The 24221-nt window shown below is 45.5% G+C and overlaps 1 protein-coding gene across 1 annotated transcript in view; it reads left to right on the top strand.

The window, feature by feature from the left end:
* The first annotated feature begins 7476 nt into the window (after positions 1-7476).
* TMEM196 (transmembrane protein 196) overlaps positions 7477-24221 on the top strand; it is a 124285-nt gene continuing 107540 nt past the window's right edge. The window contains exon 1 of the mRNA XM_077271869.1: positions 7477-7597. The gene's annotated coding sequence lies outside the window, so the exon portion shown is untranslated. The remainder of the gene's footprint in view (positions 7598-24221) is intronic.

A 24221-nucleotide genomic window follows, 5' to 3' on the forward strand; every position in this document is an offset into this window, starting at 1 on the left:
CGGGAACGCCCCTTTATAGCCCCTGTGACGCCGCAGACAGCAAGCCAATCACTGCAATGCCCTTCTCTAAGATGGTGGGGACCAGGACCTATGTCATCACGCTGCCCACAGTCTGCGTTCACCTTCATTGGCTGAGAAATGGCGCTTTTCGCGTCATTGAAACGCGACTTTGGCGCGAAAGTCGCGTACCGCATGGCCGACAAGCACAGGGGTCGGATCGGGTTTCATGAGACGCCGACTTAGCCAAAAGTCGGCGACTTTTGAAAATGATCGACCCGTTTCGCTCAACCCTAATCCTGACTTTTTGGAAACAAATTCAGACATGCTCAAGTCTGAAATAAAGGCTAGGGTTATGTAATGCTCTTATAAAGTGAGTGTTTACATTCTATTTGGCTGTCCTTGGGGCAGCCATTGAGTTGGGACTATTTTACCAATATAAATATTTTGGAGTATGGGCATCTCGCAGTAATTGTACACATTGCCCCACAGATGAGCCACTTTTTTTTTACTTATAATTCATTGCATCCTGATACTTTTCAATTACAATGCACTTTGTAAGCCTAAAACATGTGATCTATTTATATTTATCAGTAAATTTATACTGCGTACAACACCGTCACCTACATTATGCTTTTAATTCAAAATGTATACATTTAGAAACAAGGATCTAAGGATGTATTGTATTTTTTCAAAACATTATTCCAAAATAATTTTAATATTACTAATTTTGTTTTACTGTAAGGAAAGCAATATGTTAATATATCTTATTCCCTCATACAATGTATTGCACTAAGCTACGTTAATATGAGCCCACTGTCCTCCTTTCTGAAGCTCCATTATTACACCATCAGCACTTTTATTTTAGTCCATCTCTAAACCTGATCATGTTGTGTCCTTCAGCGGCCTCTAGTAGTAATAAACACCCCAAGCAACTGTAAGCCTGAGGAATTCAGGGCAGGTAAGAAAATATTCAATGAAAGTTATCAAGCAATGTTTAGGAGCGCAGATAAATGTATTCAAAACCTATGAGTAAGAGAAAAGTTTCAGTGATGCGAAATCACCAACCATTATTGGTAAAAGTGTGCAAAGATGATAATGATAAGAAATTCTTATGTGAGCAAAACATTATACACAGCCATAAAGGGAACCTTCTCTTTTACCAAATTGTTATCAGTTTTTAAATTTCCTTCTGATTAATTTATCAATTGTTTTCTAAAGTGATCTCCTAATGCTTTGTTCTTTGTAATGATCTCCTAATGGTTTAGATCATACAATATGAATGTTAAAAACAATATACATAAACAAAGATTTAATTCAAATATATTGTGTATGTAACTTGTCATCTACGATTTCATTCTTAGTATATGAGGGGTGTCAATAAGTTATCTCTCCCAACATGTCAGGGCTAGCGAGCTCAGCTTTTCTGTCCATATTGACACGTCTGCACATGCAATAGACACAGTAGAAGTTCAGTTTGATGAAAGCCCTGGAAGTGACAGGATGGCAAGTGCAGTACAGTGTGGCTATAAAGTGAGGGGTTTATACATTTGTTTCTTAATTAACTTCTTTACAAATGGAAGAAAAGAAGCCTAAAGAAAGCCATGAAAGAATGATTGCTGCATATGGTGATGATGCACCTTCCTACTACCATGTAAAGTTTTGAAACAAATTTCAGAGGAAATGTTCAGTAAAACGGAGGCTATGAGTTTGGAAGACAGTTGGGTCAAAGTCAGTGTTATTGCAAATTAATTAGGCATTTTGGTTGTCACTGTTTCCAGTATCATTGAAGATGTTTTCTTGGTGTCAAAGGTCATGTCCTGGTGGGTGTCACGAATGTTGATGCCTGAGCAAAAAACATGTCACCAGCAATTTAGCCAAGAGAATTTAGACATGCTTAGATGAAATCCAAGAGACTTCTATTCTCTAATTATTACGAGTCTTGAAACATGGGTCCACCAACATGATCTTGAGACCAAACAAGAGTCCATGAAATGGATTCACAAGGGTTCACCAACTCCAAAGATATTTCTTGTCCAGCAGTCAGCTGGAAAAATCGTGACAACAGATTATTAGGATACAGAAGACATTTTATTACTAGAATTCATGCCACATAAGTCAACAAATACTGGATACACCTATACTTAAACAAAAAAGGCATTACATGAGGCAACCAAAGAAAAACACACTGGGAAGTTTTAGGTATGTTGTTGCTTCACGACAATGCGCCAGCTCACAAGTCTCGCAAATCACAAGCTGTTATCAGGGAATGCAGCTAGATGGAGCTTATTCATCCACCCTACAGTCCAGACCTGATTACTTTCTATTTTGGATCCTGAAGAAATTTCTAGGTTGCCAATGATTTACTGATGATAATACCGACAAAGAAGCGGTAACATGGTTCTTGTCACAGCAATAAGTCTCCTATTCTGGGGGCATCCAATCTATGGAGGCAAAGTGGAATAAGTGTGCTGAAGCTAAGGATTACAGTGAACATTAGTAAGTTCAATTTCCTTTGAAAATGTTGTTTTCATATTCAGTTAGGAAAATTAGTGAACACACCTTGTATTAAATGATCCAATATATTGACATCCCGAACGGCAGTATGGAATCTTGGCATGAATCTTCAGATTTTGATACTAAACTATTTGTTTTATCATTTTCTATGTTCACATTCCAAGAACCGTAACTTTTGTACTCTTTTGGCACATAGTTGTATGAGAGCACTTTTTTGGGGGAGGAGTGGGGTATAGGAATCAGTTGCATTAGTCAGTTGCATAATTTTGGACTACCTATAACTTATCAGCTTTTATTAACTATTTATGGGGGAAATACACACACAACAGCAATTATATCATTGGGTTTGTCTGGCCTTTATGGAAAAGTGGCAAGAAGAAAGCCATTTTTTAAAGCAAGTTGTGGTGACACAGCATTAAATCTGAGTTATCCAGACTTATTATCTCAGTAGGTCCTGCGACATGTGTTAGAGTTCACATGAGAATGAATTTTGATTCTTATTGTCATAAAATTAATGTTCAATGGTTGCCATTTGTTGACTGGCTGCTAATTAGCTATTGTAACTAGTATTGCAGTCTTAAGGTACCTTCACACTGAGCAACTTTACAACGAGAACGACAACGATCTGTGATGTTGCAGCATCCTGGTTAGCGATCTTGTTGTGTTTGACACGCAGCAGCGATCTGGATCCCGCTGTGATATCGCTGGTCGGAGCTAGAAGTCCAGAACTTTATTTGGTCAGGTCGGCGTGTATCGTCGTGTTTGACAGCAAAAGCAACGATGCCAGCAATGTTTTACATGGAGCTAACGACCTGTGAGAACGATAAGTGAGTCACCGTTACGTCACAGGATCGCTCCTGCATCGTTCTGGAGCTGCTGTGTTTGACGTCTCTACAGCGACCTAAACAGCGATGCTGCAGCGATCGGCTCATTGTCTATATCGCTGCAGCGTCGCTAAGTGTGATGGTACCTTTAGTTTTGTTCTACTATATTTGGGAAACAAAGGCATAATGTTTGTTAATATGTTGATGACCCACTGGTGTTCTGCAAATATGAAGGACAATCTATGCATGTTGTTTAAACACTCCAGCAGTGAGGGATGGCCTCCTTCCACTTCACCCCAAGCTTGTGAAGGAATGCCTGAATGAGAAGATGTGAACTATGAAAAGGAGGATCTGCCTTTGTTTAGGGAGACTCTACATTATAGTAGCCATGGCATCATGGCTCCAACTGAAGAAATACAGAGCTGCTTCATTGACCGTCACTGAACCTTTCAAAGACATTTAAAGAACCCAGGTTGGGTCAATCAGAGTTGACAGGAAGATGGATGGAGCTAAACACAGGACAATCATTGAGGAAAACCTGATAGAGGCTACAAAAGACTTGAGACTGGAGCATTGGTTCACCTTCCAGCAGGACAACAACCTTAAACATACTATCAGAGCCACAATGTAATGGTTTAGATTAAAGCATATCCATGGGTTTGAACAGCCAAGATAAAGTCCAGGCTTAAATTCCATTGAGAATCAGTAGCAAGAATTAAAAAATTGTTGTTCCTAGATGCTCTCCATCCAATTTCACTGAGACATAGCTAGTTTGCAAAGAAGAACGAGCAAACATTTCAGCCTCTAGATTTACAAAGCTGCTAGAGACAGACCCCAAAAGACTTGTAGCAGCAATTGCAGCAAAAAATAATCCTACAAAGTATTTGCTAAAGGGGGCTGAATATTAATGCACATCACAGTTTGCAGATTTATATCTCTAAAACAATTAGAAAACCATGAATCATTTTCTTTACACTTCACAAATACTTGTAACTTTGTGTTAGCATGCCACATAAAATCTAAATAAAATACTTTTAAGTTTGTTGATGTAATGTGATTAATGTGGAAAAGTTCATTGTGTATGAACAATTTTTCAAGGCATTGTATATATTGGGAGATTAGTCACAAGATCAATTAAAAAATAATAATTTTCAAAACTATTTCAATTGATTGCTGCAGGACGCACTGTTTGATTAGCTTATTTATTAGCAAATAAGTTTTAATCACAAATATACTGTTGGAAAAACAGACATTTTAAGGCCCCATGCCTTAGGAAGATATTATTATAGCACTTGAGTAAACAAATGATTTCCTTATTTATTCATACAGAGTATAGTAATTGCACTGCGATTGCTAATGCTAACGGTTATCAATATAATATTAATAATAATAATAATAATCTTTATTTATATAGCGCCAACATAATATATAGTAAAGCAATAAATGATAGCTAGTATATTTTAGTTATAAAACTTTTTGCTATAAAACTGAGTAAATAACATGTTATTATGTGAGTCTCCTGAGGAAGACGTTAGTACAACTTTGAAACGCTATGAGAATAAACCACAGACTTATCATCTTAATATCAAGAATCTGGGAATTCTTTACACTTGTAAGGTGAGCAGGGTGGTAGTCATAGTTGAAGAGCTGCGTTCCAACACCATGGCACCTGACAAAAAAATTGTGTCCCAGTGTGCTATTTTGTGTAGGTTGCATTATACTCACTTACCGGCCATAGGACTCCGCTGTGTACAGTTCTGCATACTCTGGAACAGCAGCACACGACTTAAGGGACACCTGGTTCGTTTCAACATTAATCAGTTTATTTGACAGTTGAAGTACATCAGATTTTAGCATGCAGTATGGGGCACAGCATCTTCCGTTTCTTGTTTCAGTAACACAGTACCTTTCCCGCTTTACTTTAGTTTCAGCCTGAACTATCCAAGCTGTAAAAGTTCCTGTTAGCCCCAGAGACTTTCCATCAGGCCCTGAAGTATTACTGAGATCCATAACCTTTGCCTTACACGGTTCCACATCCAATTTCCTCTATATGGAAAGGGTGTCGGTGCTCTTAATAGACACCGACTCACCGACGTGCAGGAATATCCACAGGGGATCTGGCAATGCCTCATACCACCCAGCACAATTTGTACTTGATTATGCTAGCAGACCAATACACTTTAAGGTATGTGCACACGTAGGAAAAGAGGTGCAGAATTTTCTGCACAAAATCCGCATCTCCTGGCAGAATCCGCAGCCGCAGATTTTCAGCGGTTTTTATGCAGATTTTGGCGGAATTGCTGCGGATTTTGTGCAGATTTTCAGCGGTTTTGCCACTGCGGAATTTTAACATGGAGGGGTGCAGAAACGTTGCAGATCCGCACAAAAGAAGTGACATGCACTTCTTTGAAATCCGCAGCAATTCTGCACTGCTTTTTCCCCACCATCTGCACATCTTTTTTTTTCCCATTGGATTACATTATACTGTACATCACAGTGCGGATCTGCAGAGTTTCTGCGCGGAAAAATCCGCTGCGGATCTGCAGCAAATCCGCACCGTGTGCACACAGCCTCAAGCTCCCCCTTGCAACTGTCACCAACTAACTCTTTTACTAAGTGACAAAAACCAGGAAGTGGTTGTCTTTTACTGACCCTAGTCCCTCCCACTCTGGGCTGTACCAATCATTAACTGTCTCCTTACTCTGTCTGCCCCAGCAGTCAATTGCTGGGCAAACTTAACCTTCACCTACTAACTACAGTCACTATCTTCTAACAATGCACTAAGCATATTACTGGTGATGAGTAAATATACTCGTTACTCAAGATTTCTCGAGCATGCTCGGGGGACCTCCGAGTATTTATTAGTGCTCGGAGATTTAGTTTTCATCACCTCAGCTGAATGATTTACATCTCTTAGCCAGCTTGATTACATGTGGGGATTCCCTAGCAACCAGGCAACCCCCACATGTACTTATGCTGGCTAACAGATGTAAATCATTCAGCTGCGAAGATGAAAACTAAATCTCCGAGCACTAAAAAATACTCGAGTAACGATTATATTCACTCATCACTACATATTACACTTACAATTCCTATCACTGTCTAATCTGCTCTATGTCCTAAAGTAACTATATCCTATACTTTCCCTACACTTGAGCTGTGTATATTACTCACAATAGGCATTACCTTTACAGTATTTACACAGCATTAGTACCTTACAACACTATAGATTAGTTACAATACACTACATTAACCGTACTACTTATACATATCACTATAGAACTCTATGCAGATTCACACTGCTAACAAAATGCAATCAAACCACGTCACGACACATATTTAAATATACTCCTTGCACACGTTCTTTTAGAGGGAGAGGCATAAGACGCCTGTTGTCACACCTTTAAGGTACCTTCACACGAAGCGACGCTGCAGCGATAGCGACAACTATGTCGATCGCTGCAGCGTCGCTGTTTGGTCGCTGGAGAGCTGTCACACAGACCGCTCTCCAGCGATCAACTATGCCGAGGTCCCCTGGTAACCAGGGTAAACATCGGGTAACTAAGCGCAGGGCCGCGCTTAGTAACCCGATGTTTACCCTGGTTACCAGCGTAAAATCTAAAAAAAACAAACAGCACATACTTACATTCACGTCCCCCTGCGTCCACTTCCTGACTGACTGAGCGCCGTACAGTGAGAGCAGAGCGGTGACGTCACCGCTGTGCTGCTTTCACTTTCACTTTGCGGCGCTGAGTCAGAGGAGGAAGCAGACTGCAGGGGACGCAATGTGAGTATGTGCTGTTTGTTTTTTTTACATTTTACGCTAGTAACCAGGGTAAACATCGGGTAACTAAGCGCGGCCCTGCGCTTAGTAACCCGATGTTTACCCTGGTTACCAGTGTAAAATATCGCTGGTATCGTTGCTTTTGCTTTCAAACACAACGATACACAGCGATCGGACGACCAAATAAAGTTCTGGACTTTATTCAGCGACCAGCGACATCACAGCAGGATCCTGATCGCTGCTGCGTGTCAAACGAAACGATATCGCTAGCGAGGACGCTGCAACGTCACGGATTGCTAGCGATATCGTTATAATGTCGTTTCGTGTGAAGGTACCTTTACACCTTCACACTTCAGCATTATTTGCATTTTCCATCCTGCTTCTGATATTCACATTGGAACTTCCAATCAGCGGAGCAGCAGCTGGATATCACACAAAGCTTTTAGAAGAGTGGAGCTGCTCACAATTTAATCAGGTGAGCAAATACCGCACCTTAAAACGCCTATATCTAGATAACGCCTTTTGTGGGCTTTCTGTCCATTTTCAGTTTCTCTTCCATGTAAGAAATTACCTCAGTATTATGCCTAAGTTGAGGCTGTAATTACGTAGATGACACTTAAATTTTTTATGAAACTTAGCCCTTAATTTCCAGTTGCAAAATAAAATATTTATGACTAGGATATTCAGCAAAGAAACGGCATTATCTAGAGAATTGTGGAGAAGGCTACAATAGCTTTGAGAAGCCATCTTAACATGAGAACTTATTTCTGCCTCGTCTGAACTGAACAATAAAGAATGACTGACCGCAAAACTAACAAACATTCGGTAATATTAAAACATTTGGTAATAATTTATGATAAAACAAATAAATTTTAAAAAGGAACCTGTCCTGTCAGCAAATACTATTAACCTGCAGATATGGGGTTAATCTGCAGGTTATTAGCATTATAGTGTTTTCTGGCTGTTTTACCAAAAGCGCAGCTACCTGGAGAACATGGACCTATTTCCTCCCAGAAGCTGCTGGCGTTCATTCATAGAGGTTTGCTTGGAGTGGCTACTGTCATCCCTCACATCATTGTGAGCAGTGTTTCTAAGCCCTCCCCAATACTCGAGACAGACACACTGCAGAGCGAGCTGTCAAAGTGTCAGGGGGTGCTTGTAGCCACTACTCACTGTACTGAACAATTACTATTGCCGCTTCAGGCACATATCTATAACTGGAAGCAGGGATGGATAAAGTTCATATTCTCCCGGTAGCCATGCTTTCAGTAAGGCAGCTGAACATCACTGTAATGCTAATAATCTGCAGACTATCCCTTCATCTTCAGGTTAATAGCATTTGGGGACAAAACAGGTTTCTTTCATTGAATATTTGTCTGCTCTCCTAATGTGTTAGTTTTAGTTATCACCAACAATACATTTCCAATAAAATACAAATTCTGGTTACAGTCTTTGTAGAAATCCTTGTGTCATTTATCTACAGTGCTCCTGTTTTACGCTATGTTAGGCTGGTTTCACGCTTGCGTAGGGCAGAGCTACGGAGGGCAGAGCTGCGGAGGGCAGAGCTGCGGAGGGCAGAGCTGCGGAGGGCAGCCCTCCGCAGCTCTGCCCAATGTAAGTGTGAAACCAGCCTTACATACTATGTTCTTGTGGTTTTATAGTTACAGTTTATTTTATTATTACTCTTATCTTATTTTACACTTTGTGCATATGCGTTCTTAATATTTCAAAGATGTTGCCTGGAAATAAACATTTGTATCCATAGGATTGGTCACTAACATGAGATTTGTGTGCCTTGTCACAAAATGCACTCCAGTCGCAAATTTCGGGTTGCATAAAAAATTGGGTGATTTTTCAAAGCGATTCATGCTAGGTTTCTGGTGAAATCACTTTCTTGAATTAGGGCCTACGTATATTATATACATGGATTACATTGGGTGATGGATGGTTAATGACCAAGAAAGCAAATGCAGTGATATACTATTTCTAACTTATATATGGGGAGTCTGGTTTTCCTTGTCTGCTTAATCTCTGCTGTTAAGGCCATCATACATCTGGGATGTCCAACAGTCTTATGTGAATAAATGTAGCGCGGCATGGGGTGGTAGTCACGGGTGAGGCATTTGTCTCCTCCTTTTACACTTTGGCGTTCTACATGAAAGTGTGGGTCTCGGCTGGGTGTTGGTATTAGTGCTGAGAAGGTTTTACACCTATGTAGGCCACCTCTAGCCAGTAGTGTTGGCTGGCCAGGACCTTAGGCCCCTCATTTCAATAAAGGAGACTGCTGTCCGTTATAAAACAGAGTTTTTACTGAACGGTAACTTGGTAAGGTTTATGTATAAGAGGCAGCAGGTATAAAGTCTTATGTTTCCTTTGCAGTATAAAGCATGTTCATACACACAGTATCCTTCCACTGTAGACTACTCCAGGCACGGTGAAGCACACTACTTCACTCTACTTCTTGACAGCCTTGCTTGTTGCCACAGCCCTGATCAGCAAGTCTCTCTACTTTCTCAATGGTTCCGCATCCTATTTCTTCCACTACTGGTGCCCTGGATCTACCACTCCAGACTCCCACTAGTCCCACAAGCTCAGTCCTGTTTAGGTCCATTGCCTTTGGCATTTTGCAAACTCAGGATTTTTCATGACACATCATCTTTTCTAAAAGGCTAGTCTTTCTCGTTGGTCACTTCAGGATCTCACTATTCCCTTGTCCTTTAATCTCCTTTTCCTGTAGTTCATGCAAATGGCAGCACTGTTCACATAACAATTCCTACTTCTACTTAAACTCGACCCTCTCTAAAATCTTCAGAAAGCAATCACTGGCCCTAACACTAAGCCCAGCCCACTATGGTCTAGTCCCAAACAGTAACTCTTACCCTAATGTCATTACTTCACTATAGTTAACTACCTTATACTACCTATCTTATGTACTAAATCCTAAACTATAAGTCCCTACACCATCTGTTACCAACATTCTTTAGCTTACATTACTACATCACACAGTAACAAATCAATTGACACCATATACAGGGGGAAATAAGTTTTTGATACCTTGCATGTCCTGCAGGATTTTAATCCATGATGGCATAGCGTGTTACTACTAACGGTAATGTTTGAGCTTGTGGTCCCAGCACTCTTCAGATCATTAACCAGATCCTCCCATGTAGCTCTGGTCTTATTCCTAATTTTTCTCAGAATCATCCTTACCCCATGGAGCTCCAAACCAAGGAAGATTAACAGTCTTAATTATTCATATTAGTCATAATAATTGCGCCAACAGTTTTTGCATTCTCATCATGCTGCTTTCCTTTTGTCTTGTAGCCCATCCTGGCTTTGTGCAGGACTACAATTTTGTCCCTGGTGTCTTAGACAACTATTTGGCCTTGGCCATGGTGGAGAGGCTGAAGTGTGATTGATTGAGTGTGTGGACAGGTATCTGTTATACAGGTTACGAGTTCAAACAGGTGCAATTAATACAGGTAATGAGTGCAGAGTAGGAGGACTTCTCAAAGAAAAACTAGCAGGTCTGTGAGAGCCAGAATTCTTGCTGGTTGGTAGGTGATCAAATACTTATTTCATGCAATAAAATGTAATTTTATTATTTTTCATAACATTATTTAAAAATCATACAATGTGATATTCTGTTTTTTTATTTTCACATACTTTCTCTCACAGTCGAAGTATACCTACTTTAAAAATTACAGACCTCTTAATTTTTTGTAGGTCGGAAACCTGCAAAGTCGGCAGTAAATAAAAATACTTATTTTCACCACTGTATATATATAGAAAAGATTCAAGACATGATACACACAGCTCGATTGATGTCTTCAGGGGTAGGAACACAACAGCCATTGTCCACCACTTTCACATAAGGGCCTTTGACTGTCTTCCTACAGATGATGTCAGAGGAGATAAGGATCCAGCATATCTTATAGAGAACACAGGAGGCAAATGCCCTTACCTGTGGGTGATTTGGGAGAGATTGCAGTCAGCTTAAGGTTCCAAACCATTGTTCGGCTAACATTGTTCGGTCACACTACCGTAGAATACGGATGAGTGCTATGCGAGAAAACATCACATCACACTCGGACCAGTGTTAAACTATGGGGCAGCTCCCATCACCGTATTTTTTCTCAGGCGTATTCTACGTGCGTGTAAAATTGCAGCAGGCTGTGATTTTACGCGTATATCATTCGAGTCTCGCCAATGCAAATCTATGGCTGCGAGAAAAACCTTGGACACCACATGGACCATCCGTCTAGCTTGCGACAAATACGCACACATTTTCTTCATTTCACCCCATTGAGCCATTAAATTCAATGGGGAAAAGTGGTAAGAAATGTAAAGCCATGCGCATGTCATACGGATACATAGATGTGAGAAAATCGCATCATTGCATTTCAAACGCATTACACATGGATGATTATACGGAGAACACTTGTGCGACTCTCAGCAGGGAGATTCGGATCGAGTTTTCATATGTTAAGTGTGAACCTGGTCTAACAGCCATTTATTGTGTATGATGGGCTCTACAGTTGCTTATCAGATATGGACCAGCAGAATGTCTATATTGTTTATTAAAGCTTTTTACCTGAAATAAACCTCTTAAATGTTGTTCACTAGTTGTAATATGTATGTATCTAATAATGCACATGTTTTGGAGGTATTTTGTGTTAATTTTATCTACTATTTTTTATGATTTTTTTTCATTACATTTTTTTCTCTAATTCACAAGCTCAACTTTGTAAAATTGATTATGAACTCCTGTATGTCCTCATGCTGCTGTGACATGCATCATGCATCTTAACAATGACTGGGTTAATTGCATTCATACATACCAGACGCAAGGCCTTATTACTCCTTTGAAAAACATATTGATGACACAACAATGGATCAGGAAACATCTTGTTAAATGCATTCAGCATCTCATTTTCAACAAACATTATGTCAGTGACTGCTCACCACAAAAGAGCTTGTTACTATATTGTAAGAGACATAATTACTGTCTGTCATAGTTCTGAGCGCATGCAATGTAATGGAAAAGCTTAACAAAACAATGCTAGTTACCGTACTCTGATCTCTGAGCACGGAAGGCACTGACAAAATGGTAATGTACGCACAAGGAATTATTTTAATTAGAAAAGTAATAAGAGAGGGATGACACAATCTATACTGACAGGTTTGGATTGAAATCAAAATAGTTGATTTGTTAGAAATAAATACAAATGTTGTGATTAGTGATGAGCGAGTGTACTCGTTGCTCGGGTTTTCCCGAGCACGCTCGGGTGACCTCCAAGTATTTATGACTGCTCGGAAATTTAGTTTTCATCACGGCAACTGAATGATTAAGGCTGTGTGCACACGTCACGTTTTGTTTCGCGGTTTTATAGCGCTCACATTAAGCATCAAATTTAATAGAATGCAATCCGCATTATTTGTGCACATGCTGCATTGTTTTCCTGAGCAGAAACGAATTCCAGAAAAAAAATGCAGCATGTTCATTAATTTGCGGAATCGCGGGGATTCCGCACACCTAGGAATGCATTGACTAGCTTACTTCCCGCATGGGGCTATGCCCACCTTGCGGGAAGTAAGCGAATCATGTGCAGTTGGTACCCAGGGTGGAGGAGAGGAGACTTTCCTCCATGGACTGGGCACCATATAATTGTTAAAAAAAAGAATTAAAATAAAAAATAGTGATATACTCACCTTCTGATGGCCCCTGGAGTCCTCTCCCCTCTCAGCGGTGCACGCGGCGGCTTCCGTTCCCATGGATGCTTTGTGTGAAGGACCTGCGATGACGTCGCGGTCACATGACTGTGACGTCATCACAGGTCCTGCACACAAAGCATCTATAGGAACGGAAGCCGCCGCGTGCACCGCTGAGGAGATCGGGGGCCTTCGGAAGGTGAGAATAACCATTTTTTAATTTTTTTTATAATTTTTAACATTATATCTTTTTACTATTGATGCTGCATAGGCAGGATCAATAGTAAAAAGTTGGTCACACTTGTCAAACACTATGTTTGACAAGTGTGACCAACCTGTCAATCAGTTTTCCAAGCAATGCTACAGATCGCTTGGAAAACGCTAGCATTCTGCAAGCTAATTACGCTTGCAAAACGCTAGTGTTTAGCGGGAATACGCAAGCCAATTCCACATGCAATATACCCGTGGCAGGAGTTGCAGAATTGCCGCTGAAATTTCCGCAGCAATTCTGCGACGTGTGCACTTAGCCTTACAGCTACTAGCCAGGCTAAGTACATGTGGGGGTTGCCTGGTTGCTAGGGAATCCCCACATGTAATCAAGCTGGCTAGTAGCTGTAAATCATTCAGCTGAGGTGAGGAAAACTAAATCTCTGAGCAGTCATAAATACTCGGAGACCACCAGAGTAACGAGTACACTCGCTCATCACTAGTTGTGATATGTTATATCAAATAAGGGAAATGCTATACTAAAAGAGTGATGTGAGGAAGGCAGTTTGGATGGTTTATATAGTACATGATTTCTTTATGTTAGGCCTTACGTTATAGTAGAACAGTTTTCTGCGTTATGATACCTCTCTGTGTCTTGGTATAACTTATAGCTGTATGTATGTGTGTTATATGAGTATAATGTGTATGTATAGGTATGTAGTTTGTATGTGTTATGTGTGTAATGTGTGCATATGTGTGGAGTGTGTGTGAAATGTGCATGTTTGTGTGTACTTTACATGTATGTGTGTGCTATCTACAGTATATCAGTTTGCAAATTATATAGATATACAGTATGTGCAATAGATGTATGTTTGTATCACATGCCAGTGATATTGATTTGTGAAGTACATTTTATGAAGGGGCATATTTACCTAACAAATGTTTGTGTGCATGTGTGTGTATGTGTAGGTGTTGAGAGTGTATCTGTATATTGTCTTAAAAGAAAAAAAGGGGTTTGGTACCATGTTAGCCAGTTAATAAAGAATGCTCTCAGTGTGAAAAACAAGATAATCTTGCAGTTATTATACATTTTAATGGGTAACAAAAATAAAATAAATGATGTTACAAAGCAAGCTGCACAAACAAGCAGCAAAAAAAAAAGAAAAGAATCTGCTCCAAAGATGTTGAGAGCACCAGACCTCTGATTTTACTTGGATATTGGGACTATGAAGCTTTCACACCACTAATCTAATACAATTAAATATTCAGTCTCTGAGCTCAGCTTGTTTTTTTATTTAAATGTTCATTTATTATACCATGCCCCTCATTTTTTGCAGTTTGTGCATATATTTGTGCTTCTTCAGAAACTTTGTTATACCATGTCTCAGGAAGGGACTTAAGAAGTCCCAAAAGCTTGCTTTGTAACATCATTTATTTTATTTTTGTTAAGATTATCTTGTTTTTCACACTGAGAGCATTATTCTGTATATTGTCTGGCACTGATTCTTTATCCCAGGTGAAGAAATGCCTAGCTATAGCTTTGTTCAAGTTTTATGAAGCCATAATAAAGAGTTCATATCATTTCTAGTCTGTACTTTCATCATGCCACTGATTCCACATTAATTCACAACAGATTTTATTGAATTAAAAAAAAAATAATAAAATCACTCCATCAGATGCTGCACTACAGGACTGCTACTGCCATACGGAAGCACAATACAGCCCACTTGCTATGCTTTTAGCCCTGGACATAAAAAAATAAACATTATTGATTTTAATAGGCCAATCATTTCTATTGGGCTTTTGTTTGAAATGTTTATAACATTTACTTGTGTCTTCTTTCAATCCTAAAACTTTGAAAATATGTCATAAAGTTGCAATATGACAACAACTTTTTGTCACAATCATTTTATAGTATTTATATTATGAATCTTTGTAGAAAATAAGAACATTTTGACAGTGAAAGAACAGTGCTGGATTTTCCAATTTAGGTTCAAAAGTTGAGCTCAGGGCAAAAAAAGGGTCAGTCTGAGTTCTCCCAATTACACAGGACAAGATAGGAAAGTGGAGAGAAAGGGAATGGAGAGGACTGAGTGACTCATGTAATGAAAGGGAGATACATTTCTTTCATTTGGATCAAAATGTCTTATGGATGTTGAAAATATTGGATCCAAAGATCCCACAAGGCTGGGTTCACATTGCGTTATGGCAGTCCGTTAGACGGACTGCGTTACACCGTGGCATAACACGGTGTAACTCAGTCCGTTAGCGCTGCCATTAACCCCTATTATCGGGCGAATTGCCAGCGCATGCCATAATCAATGTGCCATCACCACTAGCGCAGATAGAGCATCTGCGCTAGTGCGATCGCATAACGCGATCTTTTTTGACACTTGACGCAGTCCGTTTAAGGCTACTTTCACACTAGCGTCGGGAAAGACCCGTCGCTGTGCGTCGGGCCGACGTTCCCGACGCTAGCGTGGTCTCCGCCGCACAACGGGGGCAGCGGATGTATTTTTCCAACGCATCCGCTGCCCCATTGTGAGGTGCGGGGAAGTGCGGGGAGGTGGGGGCGGAGTTCCGGCCGCGCATGCGCGGTCGGAAAAAGCGGACCGTCGTGAGCAAAAAACGTTACATGTAACGTTTTTTTCTCCCGACGGTCCGCTACCACACGCCCAAGCGTCGCAAAACGGACGCGACGTTTGGCAATGCGTCGCAAATGCGTCGCTAATGTTAGTCTATGATGAAAAAACGTATCCAGCAAGAACTTTTGCTGGATGCTTATTTTCGGCAAAACGACGCATTTGCGACGTATTGCAGTTAACGCTAGTGTGAAAGTAGCCTTACGCATACGTTGAACGGACTAGAGTAACGCAATGTGAACCTGGCCTTAACAATGCTAGACAAAACGTTCTTGACTATGAAAGCTTAAATTTAACTATGCGGCAAACTTTTCCAAGCCTTAGCTACAGTTATCTTTGTTGCCAAAAGTAATCAGCTTCTTAAGCCTTTTAGATGCCATAAACTTTTAAAGAGGGGAAGAAGCTCCTGCTCCAGGGATTTTTTTCAAACATACTGAAGTCACAGAATCTAAAAAAATTGTAAACCCAAATGCAGAATCTCCTCACTTTCGCACACTTCCACTATACATGCATAACTGTGTCATTTCCCCCCCCCCCCGGAAAGCCTTAGTACCATTATTATTTTTTATATAATTATAGTGCTTTGGAACAAAGCACTATACTGTTATTCCACCGTGGTAAACTTCTTCTTATTCTTATTATTCAGTCCGCACGTAATGCGGCCCGAACCGCTAAACTCACAGACTCCAGTGAGGTGTCATTTCGAAGCCAGCGTTCCTGAGAGGTGTGCTAAGTATTTTTCGTGTCGATCGGATTTGTAGTTTTTGCGCAATTTGTGTTTGAAAAAAGTCTTTCAATGCGTTTCAATGGAGAAATTTTCCTATACGTTTATAATGGGCTGGTTTCTGAGGCAATTTCTAAAAATAACTGCCACCTGGCTGATTAGCTCATTGATATGCGCAGTCAGACACAGTTACTATGCCAACTCCTATGAAATCTACATCAGCTCACCAGGTCACAAGTTTTGTCAGATAATATCAGCTCTTAAAGTGACAGTACAGCACAATTCCAAACCACTATCCGTAGTCTTATGATTATTAGACTGTGGCCCGATTCTAACTCATCGGGTATTCTAGAATATGCATGTCCACGTAGTATATTGCACAGCCACGCAGTATACAGTGCAGAGCCGCGCAGTACACAGCGCAGAGCCGCGCAGTACAGAGCGCAGAGCCGCACAGTATAAAGCGCAGAGCCGCGCAGTACACAGCGCAGAGCCGCGCAGTACACAGCGCAGAGCCGCGCAGTACACAGTGCAGAGCCGCACAGTACACAGCACAGAGCCGCGCAGTACACAGCGCAGAGCCACCCAGTATACAGCGCAGAGCCGCGCAGTACGCAGCGTAGAGCCACGCAGTATGCAGCGCAGAGCCGCGCAGTATACAGCGCTGAGCCGCGTAGTATACAGCGCAGAGCCCCGCAGTATACAGTGCAGAGCCCCGCAGTATACAGCGCAGACACGCGCAGTACACAGCACGGACACGCGCAGTACACAGCGCAGAGCCGCGCAGTACACAGCGCAGAGCCGCGTAGTATACAGCGAAGAGCCACGCAGTATATAGCGCAGAGCCGCGCAGTACAAAGCGCAGAGCTGCGCAGAGCTGCGCAGTATACAGCGCAGAGCCGCGCAGTATACAGCGCAGAACGCGCAGTACACAGTGCAGAGCCGCGCAGTACACAGCGCAGAGCCGTGCAGTACACAGCGCAGAGCCGTGCAGTACACAGCGCAGAGCCGCGCAGTACACAGCGCAGAGCCACACAGTATACAGCGCAGAGCCGCGTAGTATACAGCGCAGAGCCGCATAGTATACAGCGCAGAGCCACGCAGTATACAGCACAGAGCCACGCAGTATACAGCGCAGAGCCACGTAGTTATACTGCCCAGTCACGTAGTATATTGTCCAGTCACATAGTATACTGCATATCCCTGTTAAAAAAAAAAAGAATTAAAATAAAAAAGTTACATACTCACCTCCTGGAGCGGCCGGTATCTGATGGTTGTTGCACCTCCTAGAGCGGCCGGTACACGATGCTTGTTGCACCTGGAGTGGCCGGTACCCGATGCTTGTTGCGCGCTCCGGTCCCAAGAGTGCATTGCGGTCTCATGAGATGATGACGTAGCGGTGTTGTGAGACAGAAAGACGGAAGTGCCCTTAGATAATTAGATAGTAGATTACCCCGCTCACCAATTCGGAACCCGAGAGGCCCGGCCCACCAAATCGGACCCCGAGGGGCCCGGCTCACCAAATCGGACCCAGAGTGACCCCGCCCCCTAAATCAGACCCAGAGTGACCCCGCCCACCAAATCGGACCCAGAGTGGCTCCGCCCACCAAATCGGACCCAGAGTGACCCCTTCCACCAAATCAGACCCAGAGTGACCCCTTCCACCAAATCGGACCCAGAGTGACCCCTTCCACCAAATCGGGCCCAGAGTGACCCCGCCCACCAAATCGGACCCAGAGTGACCCCACCCACCAAATCGGACCCTGAGGTGCCCAGCCCACCAAATCAGACCCTGAGGTGCCCAGCCCACCAAATCGGACCGAGTGACCCCACCCACCAAATTGGTCCCTAAGGTGCCCCGCCCACCAAATCGGACCCAGAGTGGCTCCGCCCACCGAATCGGACCCAGAGTGGCCGCGCCCACAGAATCGGACCAAAAGTGACCCCGCCCACCGAATCGGACCTAGATTTACCCCGCCCACAAAATCAGACCCAGATTGACCCAACCCACCAAATCGGACCGCCTGAGGGGCACCCAAGTGTGAAAGTCTTGCAGGGGCAGCCCGGGCACCATTCCAAAGCACTATCTGTAGTTCCTTCAGGAAATACCCATCTAGTTAATTATATTATGAATCAATAAAAATCAAATAATCTTTAAAATAAATAATCTGGAACACTTTCCCCAATCTAGGAATCAGCAACTATTCAATTTCATATGAAATGCATATCAACATATTTATTATAGTGCTTTGGCACAAAGCACTATACTGTTATTCCATCGTGGATAACTTCTTCTTCTTAATATTATTCAGTCCGCACGTAATGCGGCCTGAACCGCTTCACTCACAGACTCCAGTGAGGTATCATTTCGAAGCCAGCGTCCCCAAGAGGTGTGCTAAGTATTTTTCGTGTCGATCGGATTTGTAGTTTTGGCGCAATTTGCGTTTGAAAAAAGTGTTTCAATGCATTTCAATAGGGAAATTTTCCCATAGGTTATAATGGCCGGGTTTCTGAGGCAATTTGAAATGTACCTGCCACCTGGCTGATTAGCTCATTGATATGCGCAGTCAGGCCCAGTTACTATGCCAACGCCTGCGAACTGTACATGACCACACCAGCAGTTTTGCCAGATAATATCAGCTCTTAAAGTGATAGCACAGCACAATTCCAAAGCACTAGGCCGCCAAATCGGACCCAGAGTGTCGCCGCCCGCCAAATCGGACCCAGAGTGGCGCCGCCCGCCAAATCGGACCCAGAGTGGCGCCGCCCGCCAAATCGGACCCGGAGTGGCGCCGCCCGCCAAATCGGACCCGGAGTGGCGCCGCCCGCCAAATCGGACCCGGAGTGGCGCCGCCTGCCAAATCGGACCCAGGGTGGCGCCGCTCGCCAAATCGGACCCAGGGTGGCGCCGCCCGCCAAATCGGACCCAGGGTGGCGCCGCCCGCCAAATCGGACCCAGGGTGGCTACAACTACCAAACCAGCGCCTGAGGGGCACCCAAGTGTGAAAGTCTTGATGGGGCAACCCGGGCACCATTCGAAAGCACTATCTGTAGTTCCTTCAGGAAATACCCATCTATTTCTCTCTGTTATCAGCCATTCCCCGTACTGCTGTCAGTCTATTTCTCTCTGTTATCAGCCATTCCCCTGTCCTGCTGTCAGTCTATTCTCTCTGTTATCAGCCATTCCCCCATCCTGCTGTCAGTCTATTTCTCTGTTATCAGCCATTCCCCTGTCCTGCTGTCAGTCTATTTCTCTCTGTTATCAGCCATTCCCCGTCCTGCTGTCAGTCTATTCTCTCTGTTATCAGCCATTCCCTTGTCCTGCTGTCAGTCTATTCTCTGTTATCAGCCATTCCCTTATCCTGCTGTCAGTCAGAGTGACCCGGCCCACCAAATCGGACCCAGAGTGACCCGGCCCACCAAATCGGACCCAGAGTGACCCGGCCCACCAAATCGGACCCAGAGTGACCCGGCCCACCAAATCGGACCCAGAGTGACCCGGCCCACCAAATCGGACCCAGAGTGACCCGGCCCACCAAATCGGACCCAGAGTGACCCGGGCCACCAAATCGGACCCAGAGTGACCCGGCCCACCAAATCGGACCCAGAGTGACCCGGGCCACCAAATCGGACCCAGAGTGACCCGGGCCACCAAATCGGACCCAGACTGACCCGGGCCACCAAATCGGACCCAGAGTGACCCGGCCCACCAAATCGGACCCAGAGTGACCCGGCCCACCAAATCGGACCCAGAGTGACCCGGCCCACCAAATCGGACCCAGAGTGACCGGCCCACCAAATCGGACCCAGAGTGACCCGGCCCACCAAATCGGACCCAGAGTGACCCGGGCCACCAAATCGGACCCAGAGTGACCCGGCCCACCAAATCGGACCCAGAGTGACCCGGCCCACCAAATCGGACACAGAGTGACCCGGCCCACCAAATCGGACCCAGAGTGACCCGGCCCACCAAATCGGACCCAGAGTGACCCGGCCCACCAAATCGGACCCAGAGTGACCCGGCCCACCAAATCGGACCCAGAGTGACCCGGCCCACCAAATCGGACCCAGAGTGACCCGGCCCACCAAATCGGACCCAGAGTGACCCGGGCCACCAAGTCAGACCCAGAGTGACCCGGGCCACCAAATCGGACCCAGAGTGACCCGGCCCACCAAATCGGACCCAGAGTGACCCGGCCCACCAAATCGGACCCAGAGTGACCCGGCCCACCAAATCGGACCCAGAGTGACCCGGGCCACCAAATCGGACCCAGAGTGACCCGGCCCACCAAATCGGACCCAGAGTGACCTGGCCCACCAAATCGGACCCAGAGTGACCCGGCCCACTAAATCGGACCCAGAGTGACCCGGCCCACCAAATCGGACCCAGAGTTAACCGGCCCACCAAATCGGACCCAGAGTGACCCGGCCCACCAAATCGGACCCAGAGTGACCCGGCCCACCAAATCGGACCCAGAGTGACCGGCCCACCAAATTGGACCCAGAGTGGCCTCAACCCTGAGGGGCTACAACTACCAAACCAGCGCCTGAGGGGCACCCAAGTGTGAAAGTCTTGCAGGGGCAGCCCGGGCACCATTCCAAAGCACTATCTGTAGTTCCTTCAGGAAATACCCATCTAGTTATAGTGCTTTGGAACAAAGCACTATACTGTTATTCCACCGTGGTAAACTTCTTCTTATTCTTATTATTCAGTCCGCACGTAATGCGGCCCGAACCGCTAAACTCACAGACTCCAGTGAGGTGTCATTTCGAAGCCAGCGTTCCTGAGAGGTGTGCTAAGTATTTTTCGTGTCGATCGGATTTGTAGTTTTTGCGCAATTTGTGTTTGAAAAAAGTCTTTCAATGCGTTTCAATGGAGAAATTTTCCTATACGTTTATAATGGGCTGGTTTCTGAGGCAATTTCTAAAAATAACTGCCACCTGGCTGATTAGCTCATTGATATGCGCAGTCAGACACAGTTACTATGCCAACTCCTATGAAATCTACATCAGCTCACCAGGTCACAAGTTTTGTCAGATAATATCAGCTCTTAAAGTGACAGTACAGCACAATTCCAAACCACTATCCGTAGTCTTATGATTATTAGACTGTGGCCCGATTCTAACTCATCGGGTATTCTAGAATATGCATGTCCACGTAGTATATTGCACAGCCACGCAGTATACAGTGCAGAGCCGTGCAGTACACAGCGCAGAGCCGCGCAGTACACAGCGCAGAGCCGCGCAGTACACAGCGCAGAGCCGCGCAGTATAAAGCGCAGAGCCGCGCAGTACACAGCGCAAAGCCGCGCAGTACACAGCGCAGAGCCGCGCAGTACACAGCGCAGAGCCGCGCAGTATAAAGCGCAGAGCCGCGCAGTACACAGCGCAGAGCCGCGCAGTACACAGCGCAGAGCCGTGCAGTACACAGCGCAGAGCCGCGCAGTATAAAGCGCAGAGCCGTGCAGTACACAGCGCAGAGCCGCGCAGTACACAGCGCAGAGCCGCGCAGTACACAGCGCAGAGCCGCGCAGTTTAAAGCGCAGAGCCGTGCAGTACACAGCGCAGAGCCGCGCAGTACACAGCGCAGAGCCGTGCAGTACACAGCGCAGAGCCGCGCAGTATAAAGCGCAGAGCCGTGCAGTACACAGCGCAGAGCCGCGCAGTACACAGCGCAGAGCCGTGCAGTACACAGCGCAGAGCCGCGCAGTACACAGCGCAGAGCCGTGCAGTACACAGCGCAGAGCCGCGCAGTATAAAGCGCAGAGCCGTGCAGTACACAGCGCAGAGCCGCGCAGTACACAGCGCAGAGCCGCGCAGTACACAGCTCAGAGCCGCGCAGTATAAAGCGCAGAGCCGCGCAGTATAAAGCGCAGAGCCGCGCAGTACACAGCGCAGAGCCGCGCAGTACACAGCGCAGAGCCGTGCAGTACACAGCGCAGAGCCGCGCAGTATAAAGCGCAGAGCCGTGCAGTACACAGCGCAGAGCCGCGCAGTACACAGCGCAGAGCCGTGCAGTACACAGCGCAGAGCCGCGCAGTATAAAGCGCAGAGCCGTGCAGTACACAGCGCAGAGCCGTGCAGTACACAGCGCAGAGCCGCGCAGTACACAGCGCAGAGCCATGCAGTACACAGCGCAAAGCCGCGCAGTATAAAGCGCAGAGCCACGCAGTATAAAGCGGAGAGCCACGCAGTACACAGCGCAGAGCCGAGCAGTACACAGCGCAGAGCCGCGCAGTAGACAGCGCAGAGCCGTGCAGTACAGAGCGCAGAGCCGCACAGTATAAAGCGCAGAGCCGCGCAGTATACCGCGCAGAGCCGTGCAGTACACAGCGCAGAGCCGCGCAGTACACAGCGCAGAGCCGCGCAGTACACAGCGCAGAGCCGCGCAGTACACAGCGCAGAGCCGCGCAGTACACAGCGCAGAGCCGCGCAGTACACAGCGCAGAGCCGCGCAGTACACAGCGCAGAGCCGCGCAGTACACAGCGCAGAGCCGCGCAGTATACAGCGCAGAGCTGCGCAGTACACAGCGCAGAGCCGCACAGTACAGAGCGCAGAGCCGCACAGTATAAAGCGCAGAGCCGCGCAGTACACAGCGCAGAGCCGCGCAGTACACAGTGCAGAGCCGCACAGTACACAGCACAGAGCCGCGCAGTACACAGCGCAGAGCCACCCAGTATACAGCGCAGAGCCGCGCAGTACGCAGCGTAGAGCCACGCAGTATGCAGCGCAGAGCCGCGCAGTATACAGCGCTGAGCCGCGTAGTATACAGCGCAGAGCCCCGCAGTATACAGTGCAGAGCCCCGCAGTATACAGCGCAGACACGCGCAGTACACAGCACGGACATGCGCAGTACACAGCGCAGAGCCGCGCAGTACACAGCGCAGAGCCGCGTAGTATACAGCGAAGAGCCACGCAGTATATAGCGCAGAGCCGCGCAGTACAAAGCGCAGAGCTGCGCAGTATACAGCGCAGAGCTGCGCAGTATACAGCGCAGAGCCGCGCAGTATACAGCGCAGAACGCGCAGTACACAGTGCAGAGCCGCGCAGTACACAGCGCAGAGCCGTGCAGTACACAGCGCAGAGCCGCGCAGTACACAGCGCAGAGCCACGCAGTATACAGCGCAGAGCCGCGTAGTATACAGCGCAGAGCCGCGTAGTATACAGCGCAGAGCCACGCAGTATACAGCACAGAGCCACGCAGTATACAGCGCAGAGCCACGTAGTTATACTGCCCAGTCACGTAGTATATTGTCCAGTCACATAGTATACTGCATATCCCTGTTAAAAAAAAAAAGAATTAAAATAAAAAAGTTACATACTCACCTCCTGGAGCGGCCGGTATCTGATGGTTGTTGCACCTCCTAGAGCGGCCGGTACACGATGCTTGTTGCACCTGGAGTGGCCGGTACCCGATGCTTGTTGCGCGCTCCGGTCCCAAGAGTGCATTGCGGTCTCACGAGATGATGACGTAGCGGTGTTGTGAGACAGAAAGACGGAAGTGCCCTTAGATAATTAGATAGTAGATTACCCCGCTCACCAATTCGGAACCCGAGAGGCCCGGCCCACCAAATCGGACCCCGAGGGGCCCGGCTGTTATGACCCCAATGGCGAGGGTCTCAGAGGAACGTGGAAGTCTGCAGAATAAAAAAATCCAGCTCATAGGGTAGTGGTAACTGGGTTGACCATATATCTACTCCTAACGCCAACACTAGAAGTAGCCGGGGATCATTCCTACGTTGATTCTAGATGACACGCGCCAGCCGGAGAATCTAGCTACCCCTAGTAGAGGAAAACAAAGACCTTTCTTGCC

This window comes from Ranitomeya variabilis, chromosome 6 (genome assembly GCF_051348905.1).
Source record: "Ranitomeya variabilis isolate aRanVar5 chromosome 6, aRanVar5.hap1, whole genome shotgun sequence".
In the NCBI taxonomy this organism is placed as follows: Eukaryota; Metazoa; Chordata; class Amphibia; order Anura; family Dendrobatidae; genus Ranitomeya; species Ranitomeya variabilis.